Here is a 10,163-nt window from a genome sequence, read left to right as displayed (position 1 = left end):
AGAGAGGCTCCCACTGACCATCAGGATAGGTATACAAGCAGGTCACCCTGGCAGATGACTTGGCCTCACCCGAGGTGCAGGGTCTAAATACTAACTGGTATTCATCAGAGCTCCTGATGGTGGAGATGGGTTTTTAAGCGTGTTAATACCAGGTCACGGTCCTCAGGATTGTCCCACCAGGAGGTGAGCAATCCAGGGAAGCGTATTTGAGAAACAAGCCAAAGATCAGTAACAAGTGGTTACAAGTTGGGATCAAGCAGATGCGTAGTTGAGAAACAAGTCAAATATTGGAAACAAGTGGTTATAGTAGAGATCAAGCAAAAGTGTAGTTGAAGAACAAGCCAAGGTCATTATCAAGTGGTTACAGGTAGGGATCAAGCAGAAACGTAGTAACAAGTGGTTGCAGGTAGGGATCAAGCAGAAGCAAAGTCAAGGAACAAGCCAAAAGTTGATAACAAGTGGTTGCAGATTGGGATCAAGCAGAAGTGTAGTTGAGGAACAAGCTACGGTCATTAACAAATGGTTGCAGGTTGGGATCAAGCAAAAAGCAAAGTTGAAGAACAAGCCAAAGGTTGGTAACAAGTGGTTGCAGGTTGGGATCAAGCAGAAGCAAAGTCAAGGATCAAGCCAAAGGTAGGTAACAAGTGGTTGCAGGTTGGGATCAAGCAGAAGAGTAGTCAAGGAACAAGCCAAAGGTAGGTAACAAGTGGTTGCAGGTTGGGACAAAGAAGAAGAGTAGTTGAGGAACAAGCCAAAGGTAGGTAACAAATGGTTGCAGGTTGGGATCAAGCAGAAGAATAGTTGAGGAACAAGCCAAAGATCAGTAATGAGTGAATGCGAAGGTACAAACGGCAACAGGGATGACAAGAATGATATATTGGCTGGGGAGTGCACAATAATCTGGTAAATAGGAAATGCAAAGGCATGGCTTAAATAGGAAATTCGTGAGAGGAGAAAAGAGTTCAAGGTTCACAAGGTACAAGGAAAGATTGTCTAATGGATTAGATAGGGAGCTGTCCAGCATTTCAGGTGGCTCAGCAAGATGCGTTGTTGCCAGACACAGCAGAGGTTCTAGGTTCAGCTTCAGGCCCTGAAAGCCATCTTGGACTTGACGTTGGCAAACTTAGAGCTGACACTCTACAGTATTCCCCTTAACTCCTCCCCTGCGTAAAAGGTTATATAAGGAGAGGAGGGACAGAGGAGCTGGGTCAGTGCAGACAGTTTTTAGATACGCTTAGAAGAGTGCTATAATGTGCAAAAAAGGGTGTGTGTGGCACTACTAGGGAATTTAAGGAAAGAAAAAATGCTTCAGGTATTTATTATTACAAGAATTTATATATCACCAACAAGGTATGCAGCTCTTTACATACTGCGCATTTATATTAGTCCCAATCTTCAAGAAGCTTACAATCTAAGATTCCTGTCTTACATACATACAGTACATAGCAGGGGCGGACTGACCATTTGGAAATTCGGGCACTGCCCGAGGCCCGGGGTCAGTAAGGGGCCCCATAAGATGCCTTTGGTACCTTTCATAGGCTTTTTTGGGTGTGGTTTGAGTGTGGGCGAGGACACAGGGGCCCCATGATCCCCTATTGCCTGGGGGCCCCATGAGTTGTCAGTCCACCCTGGTACATAGACATACATGGCACCTAATTAGACAGGAGCCAGTAGACCATTATGTCTTTGCAGTACGCGAGAAATCTACTTGAATGTCTATCAAGCTCTGCCCAATATACGGGAGGAGACAAGGGGTGGGAAAAGTCCTCTTTTTTGGTGGGACTTTAACGGCACAATTTACTTGTGTGATAAATTTCAACAATTCAAAAGAGATTTTTTTTATATAAAAACAGTATGGAATTTTATTTTTACAATCTTCAACAATAAATATAAAGCTACAATACACCAGATGGTATTGCAAATCTAATCATGGATCAAGCATGCTTCTTTGGATGGACCTGGTATATTGCCCCACATAGGGCTGTCTTTCACATCTCAATCCTGATTTTTATCAGGTCATCAACACTTTCTCACGCAAATTCCTTGTGGTCATCGCTTCGCACCCATACACTGCCCTATCAGTACCAATCAGCAGGTTATCTTGTTGATGGTGCATTTGGGCGGGGCCCCTTCAGGAGGCGTTTGGGCGGCATTTTTCATCCACTGGTCTCAGTTTTTTCTTTATTAATTTTTGTTTCATCATTTTTGCCTGAGATATATGAGAAATCTGTGGCTGTGTTCACATCACAATTTGTTCTTAATATTTCCTGGCGGTTTTCACATGGAATCATACGTCACGCCTTCTTGAGCACTTCTGAAGAAGAGATTTTTGTTGATCTCGAAACGCGTCAAGTGCGAACCATGCATGATCCATGATTAGATTCGAAATACCATCTCTGATGACCCCGCCACAATATGTATTGTAGCTTTATATTTATTTTTCAAGATTGTAAAAATTTAATTTCATACTGTTTTTATAAAAAATTATAAAATTATAAAAATCAGGATTGAGATGAGAAAGACAGCCCTATGTGGGGCTATATACCAGGTCTATCCAAAGAAGTATGCTTGATCCATGATTAGATTTGCAATACCATCTCCGATGTTGTGACGGGAGTGACTTTTGGGGGTGGGGGGACCCCTGTCTCAGCTCCCCATATCCCTATTATGTGTAAGTCACCCTGTGCCTGTTAGGGGTACAGGGTGAAATGTCCTGCTATTGTGTAGACATGTATAGGTGGGGGTTGTTCATTGTTCACTGCCATGTGGCTGCATCCCATTGTTCTATTGTGTGTGTCTTGCTTGGGAGCAAACTATAATGGGATGTATGGGTTTGTGTATTGTCTACTGCCACCTGGTGTATCCCATTGTTCTATTGTGTGTCTTGCTTGGGAGCAAACTATTATGGGATGTATGTGTTTGGGTATTGTCTAGGGCCATCTGGTGTATCCCATTGTTCTATTGTGTGTCTTGCTTGGGAGCAAACTATTATGGAATATATGTGTTTGTGCTGGCTTGGTGGGGGGTGTTTCCGGCAGCCCTTCCCCCGATGGAATAGCCTGCTGATGTGTTTCCTGTTACTGGGTGTATTTCCCCGCCCTGTGTATATATCTTGTATCTAAGTTAAAATAAAGCAGTCTATCTCCTGGAATCCTTCAAGTCTGGTGCTGTCTCCTCTTGTATGGTCAGCGGTGGTGTCCGTGGATCTGTGTTCGGACAGGGAAGTGGTAGTCTAACGGAAATACCCTAGTGCAGTCGGGGTCCAGTTCCGTTACAAATGTATTTTAGCTTTATATTTATTTTTGAAGATTGTAAAAATAAAATGTAACACTGTTTTTATATAAAAAAATCTCTTTTGAATTGTTGAAATTTATCATACAATTAAATTGTGCCGTTAAAGTCCCACCAAAAAAGAGGACTCCCACCCCCTTGTTTTCGATAGGCATGTTAGCACTTTGTGTATTATATCCCTTCCTGTCTCAATTTACTAGAGGAGAGGAGAAAAGTCATGAACTAAGATCTGAAGCAGCAATCACTTCTGTCCAGGGGCGGACTGACCATTTGGAAACCCGGGCACTGCCCGAGGGCCCGGGATCAGTAGGGGGCCCCATGAGATGCCCCTGGTACCTTTTTCATAGGCTTTTTTGAGTTTGGGCAGGGACACAGGGGCCCCATAATCCCCTATTGCCCTGGGGCTCCATCAGTTGTCAGTCCGCCCCTGCTTCTGTCTTTGCTGGTTTGGAGCCCAGGAGTGATTAATGAGCTGGGAGGAGGAAGAACAGCCCTGGACAGATGAAGTTGCTACTGACAATTACCTGAAGAACCGATGATTGGGAGCATTCATGGTCTACAAGCATTTATAGACCTTCAGAAAAATGGGTCTTCCCTTTCCAGTCACTGCTGAACCTGATGAGTACATGTTTGTATGGTTGTAATTGAAAGTGTGGCCATCGGAGTACTACTACCGTTTTTAGGAGACCCAGGGGTGGGAGGATGAGCTGTGATTGGGTGTCGATCTTTATAAGCTCAGTGTTGATATCTGTGAACAGACAATATAGCTTGTCTCCCTGTGGACAGTGTAATTTCATTGAGATGTGAGTGTCCTTGAGTTTAGCAGGATCTCCTTGTTCCCATGACTCTCTGTTACGTAAAAGTCCTTCATCTGTCTAGATCAGTGGTGGGCAACCTTTTTTTTCAACTGAGCCAAATCTCGCTAAAACCACGATTGAAATTTATTTTGAGAGCCACATTTTTAAAACTGAAAATACATCTCCCATATAGTAATTCATCCCCCATATAGTAATTCATCCCCCATAGTAATTCATCCCCCATATAGTAATTCATCCCCCATAGTAATTCATCCCCCATATAGTAATTCATCCCCCATATAGTAATTCATTCCCCATAGTAATTCATCCCCCATATAGTAATTCATCCCCCATATAGTAATTCATCCCCCATAGTAATTCATCCCCCATATAGTAATTCATCCCCCATATAGTAATTCATCCCCCATAGTAATTCATCCCCCATAGTAATTCATCCCCCCATAGTAATTCATCCCCCATAGTAATTCATCCCCCATATAGTAATTCATCCCCCCCATAGTAATTCATCCCCCATATAGTAATTCATCCCCCATATAGTAATTCATCCCCCATAGTAATTCATCCCCCATATAGTAATTCATCCCCCATATAGTAATTCATCCCCCATAGTAATTCATCCCCCATATAGTAATTCATCCCCCATATAGTAATTCATCCCCCATAGTAATTCATCCCCCATATAGTAATTCATCCCCCATATAGTAATTCACCCCCCATAGTAATTCATCCCCCATATAGTAATTCATCCCCCATATAGTAATTCATCCCCCATAGTAATTCATCCCCCATATAGTAATTCATCCCCCATATAGTAATTCATCTCCCATATAGTAATTCATCTCCCATATAGTAATTCATCCCCCATATAGTAAGTCCCCCATATAGTAAGTCCCCCATATAGTAAGTCCCCCCCCATATAGTAATTCATCCCCCATATAGTAAGTCCCCCCCCATATAGTAAGTCCCCCCCATATAGTAAGTCCCCCATATAGTAATTCATCCCCCATATAGTAAGTCCCCCCTGTGTCAATTCACTTACCTTTGCTCCGCGCGTTCCTCTCGTCGTGCTTCCCGCGCCGTTCTGGTCTTCAGGGCGGACTGTGAGAGGAGAGGAGTTCGTCACGCTGCCCCGCCTACATCCTGACAGCTGCAGAGTCCTGACTTTTGGGGCGGCCGCCCGAGAGGAGGGAGCGGGCGGCCGTCCGAGAGGAGGGAGGGGAGGGGAGGGGAGGTGAGGGGAGGTGAGGGGGCGGCCGCCCGGCACACGCCCGTCCGAGAGGAGGGAGAGGAGGGAGGGGAGGGAGAGGAGGGAGGGGAGGGAGGGGAGCGGGCGCCCGGCACACAGAAGAGCCTCATTTAAGCTTGTAAAGAGCCGCATGTGGCTCGCGAGCCGCGGCTTGCCGACCACTGGTCTAGATGGTACATTGGGGATTATCTGCGTTGAATGGAGTTCCTGCTTTGTATCCATACACAAGGCCTCCACATAGAGGGGAAGGACACCCAGAGCCATTTTTCAACCAATGTGCCAAAATTGTGACAGTTTGAAGACCTTGCAAAGAGAAACAAGAGTTTTAAGATATCAGTACGTACAGGTAACTATAATGAAATATATATATATTTAAATACAATTTAAAAAATAATATATTTTTTATTGCCACTAAATCTTAAAATCTCATAAGTTAATATAAAAAGGATGCCATTTTCTAAACACAGCAGTCTTTTCAAGGTATCAATCCTAAACCTCCATATACAGTCTCCAACACCCGCTGGTCAGTTGACGATTATACCAATACACAGTTCTGTTTACCTCATATACTGTTACATTATGGCACAATCTATAGCCATTGATTAATGCTAATTCTTGCAGTGGAACGAGGACTCAATGGGGTTTATTTACTAAAGCTGGAGAGTCCAAAATCAGACTCCCTTCTGCATAGAAACTAATCAGCTTCCAGGTTTCATTGCCAAAGCTTCATTGAACAAGCTGAGGTTAGAAGCTGATTGGTTTCTATGCAGAAGGGAGTCTGATTTTGGACTCTCCAGCTTTAGTAAATAAACCCCCATGTGTTTCCCAGGTTCAAAGGATCTGCTTCATCGGGAGACATAGCAGGTATATCTAAGAATGCTGCTCTGAAGAGAGTGACAGAGAGTTCTGCTGGTTTCCTCTGACTGTCCGGCCTGGAGAAGGTGCCCTTTGTTGGGAGACATAGCAGGTATATCTACAATATCCAGCTGAAAAAAACATCAATGATATGTACATATTTAATGGTTTATAATCATATAAAAATATAAATCTGACATACATTAACCTCCCTGGCGGTATTCCCGAGTGTAGCTCGGGGTAAAATGTCAGTACCAAAAGCGGTAACCCCCGAGCTGCACTCGGGCTTACCATGCGGTGCTGCATAGGGAGTCCTTGCAGAGCTTACCTTGTCCTTCGCTCCCACGATGTGTCCCCTGCAGCGTCCCCGGCCATCTCCTCCGGCTGATGCCGGCATCCAGCTTCTGTGTTCCGGTCCCTGTGACGTCGGGACGTATGGGGACAGGACAAAGCACTCGGGACAAAATGTATGTGAAATGGTTTGAAACAGGAATGTTTTACTATGTAAAATTCGGTTTGAAAAAAATTAAATTTTTTTAAAATTTTCAAATTTCCCGCAGCCGCCGTTGCAAATTTTAAAAAAATTTCATTTTTTTCAAACCGAATTTTACATAGTAAAACATTCCTGTTTCAAACCATTTCACATACATTTTGTCCCGAGTGCTTTGTCCTGTCCCCTGTCTGCATTTTGACTTTTCTTTCTGCCTGGAAACTTAGAAAAGTCCATGGCGTCCAAAAAGCGTCCCTTTAGGTCAAAAGCAGTTTTAGACCGGCTAGAGAACAGCGATAGTAAATCAGAACCACTTGCAGAATTGAGTGATAATGATTCGTGGGAGAAATTCGTCATCAGACACTGAAAACAATTTTGCGACTTTGCTCAGCGATGTGCGAACTTGGCGCTATATTTCAAATTTCAGTGTTTTTGGTTTGATTATATTATTTAATTAAATGGATTATTAATATATTATTATTTTTTATGATTATTTATTAAATTATAATTTATGATTTTGTGTTTCAAATTTTATCATACCCGGGATGTTTACTAGACTCTTGTTGGGACAGATTTCAGTGAGTTATTCCTAAATATTACAGGCCTACAATAAAAAAACAACATATTTCCATGCAAAATAATGGTACCGCTTTCAGCACCAAAAATCTGAAATAATCATACCGCCAGGGAGGTTAAAAGGAATATATAAATGACCAATTTTGCCAGAAATCTAAAGCAGGCCTCCCACGGGAGACACCTGGGGGGGTCATGAAGGGGATCCTGGATGACCAAGGATCCTGTGTGGGTTCCAATCTGTCTAGAAAGATGAGTATGTATTTACTGGTAGTATATAGATGCATTGCACTTGTAGACAGGTGTAGAATAGGTTCCCCTTTAATGAGCCTCCTCCCCCTGGAAGAAGAGTGGGAGTCTAGGCAGGACCTAGGAGGGAGGTTTTTCAAAAAGGCAACATCATCTGCTGTGCTCATGAGGGAGGGCAAGGTGCCCTGGGGTTCCCCACCCTAGCCCCGAGAGAAAAAAGAGAGAACCTCGGAAGCTGGTTTACCCCTCTGTCCCTCCCATTCTTAGCCCAGGAAGAACATTAGGCCTATAGAGAGTGAGTGCCATCTGCAGGGACATGAGCCTGGGACAAGAGTCTGAGTCGTTATTGGACCTGTGTTGGGGTCAGGGGCGGACTGACAACTCATGGGGCCCCCGGCCAATAGGGGATAATGGGGCCCCTGTGCCCTTGCCCAAACTCAAAAAAGCCTATGAAAAAAGGTACCAGGGGCATCTCATGGGGCCCCCTTCTGACCCCAGGCCCTCGGGCAGTGGCAGAGTTTCCAAATGGTCAGTCAGCCCCTGGTTGGGGTCTGCAACCCACTGAAGCCATGTATCAATCGAGGCTTTCAAAAAAGAACATTAACCACAACCAGCCTTGTGGTGCCTTTATTCGGTAAGAATGCTGCTCCAAAGAGAGTGACAGAGAGTCCTACTGGTTTCCTCTGGCTGTCCAGCCTGGAGAAGGTGTCCTGTGTCTGGAAGCCCTGGGAGTAATGGGGATGAAGTGCACATCCAGGAGGGTGGATCGGAGGTCAGTCTTCGCCCGCCTCCCACACATCATGGAGAGTCATCGGGTAAGGTCCTGTATTGCCCAGAAGGTTGGTGATATGTTGGAATCCTGACTTTTAAATATTTCATGCTATCTTAATCAGTCAATAAGAAAATCCAAGTATATGTTTTATGTAGGATCTCCTTAAAGTCATACTGAAAATCCTTTAATTTTGTCAACAAAATGGGTCCATACCAATCATTATTGCTTGAGATGTTACGACACATACCCTTGTCTTTCTTTTGGCCATTGTCCAATATCGGTTATGCTTTTTCATAATTTGTTGTAAAATTGCCCAAATCCTGATATTAGTTTGTAAGGCAAGAATCGTCCTTGATCTTCACAATCATTATTGTCTTCCAAAATTTGGACATGATCCTTACAAATCACTAATTGTGAAACATTCCACTGATCAGGAGTTTTACACAACTGGATGCATTAAGATCCTTGTCATTAAGAACCTTAAAGGTTAAATTGTGAGCAAACAAATCCGGATCAGTGATAAGTTCACACTTGTCCACGTTTTTGAAAGGCCTAAGCTCAATATTTCAATATCCACATTAGAGAGTTGCAGGGGCATCCCTAGGGTTGGTGTCACCCGGTGCAGTAACACGTGGTGTCACCCCTCCAGAGGTGGGCGGTCCCTGTCATGCACACACAGCCTGTCTCTTCCCCTCCCTGTGTCCCCGTTGCACCCCCCGGACCAGTGTTGCAAGCAGGGGCGGACTGACCATTTGGAAACTCAGGCACTGCCTGAGGGCCCGGGGTCAGTAGGGGGCCCCATGAGATGCCCCTGGTACCTTTTTCATAGGCTTTTTTGAGTTTGGGCAAGGACACAGGGGCCCCATGATCCCCTATTGCCCGGGGGCCCCATGAGTTGTCATTCACTAGTGTGAATGAAAGGATTCTACACCAATGAGAAGATATACACCGACCAGCAATGTAAATGAGACATTTAGCTTATGTTCAAAATTGCTTTCCTGACACCACAGAAATGTGCTGCCCTTTAGCAGAAACACAGCAGTGCCATTAATTGTTAATGACACCCTCACACATCTGCTGACGTGGATGTTTCCACTTGCACCAAAATTCACGGTGTGGTGGCTCGGTGTGATTTTGAAAAAAGGGCTGGGTCTTTATTTGTGCATTTCAAGTGCATAGAGCAGCCCATTGAAATGAATGGGCAGCCCTACACATGACTTAAGTCTTTATCCACCCCATCAGTACACCTTTGCAGCCTAAATTTCCCCTATCCTCTTCACACTAACCTCCCCCCCACCTTAATTCCACATACCTCCTCTGCTAATCTTTGCACCCACCTTCCTTACCTCTGTACATCCCCTCCTTGCTCACCTGTGCCCCCCAAACTAAATCCTTTTCTGCCTACCTCTGTGCTCTGTGCACACGCACCACACTTTGCTTACCTTCCCATATGGAAGAAAAATATATTTGAAATATATTGTAAAAATATTCTTCCTCAATATATGGACATATATTTGAATGCTACAATTTTGGCCATATTAAATATATTCAGAGTATATTTCAATATATATATATATATATATATATATATATATATATATATATATATATATATATATATACACATATATACTATATGTTGAAATGCCTCTTTATTACAAAATATGTGAAGAATATTTTTAAAAATACATTCCAAATATACTGTATGTCTTTAAAAATACAAATGTACATTTTTGGAATGCATTTACAAATATATGTTAAAATGAGTTTTTTATATGTTAAACAATATCTGAAGAATATATTTTTAAAAATATATATTTTTAAACATATTTTTCATATATTTTGTAATAAAAATGCATTTCAACATAC

Source organism: Staurois parvus, unplaced genomic scaffold (assembly GCF_062004578.1).
Source record: "Staurois parvus isolate SC_StPar_1 unplaced genomic scaffold, SC_StPar_1.0 ptg002216l, whole genome shotgun sequence".
In the NCBI taxonomy this organism is placed as follows: Eukaryota; Metazoa; Chordata; class Amphibia; order Anura; family Ranidae; genus Staurois; species Staurois parvus.
Note: the sequence above shows the minus strand (reverse complement) of the source record.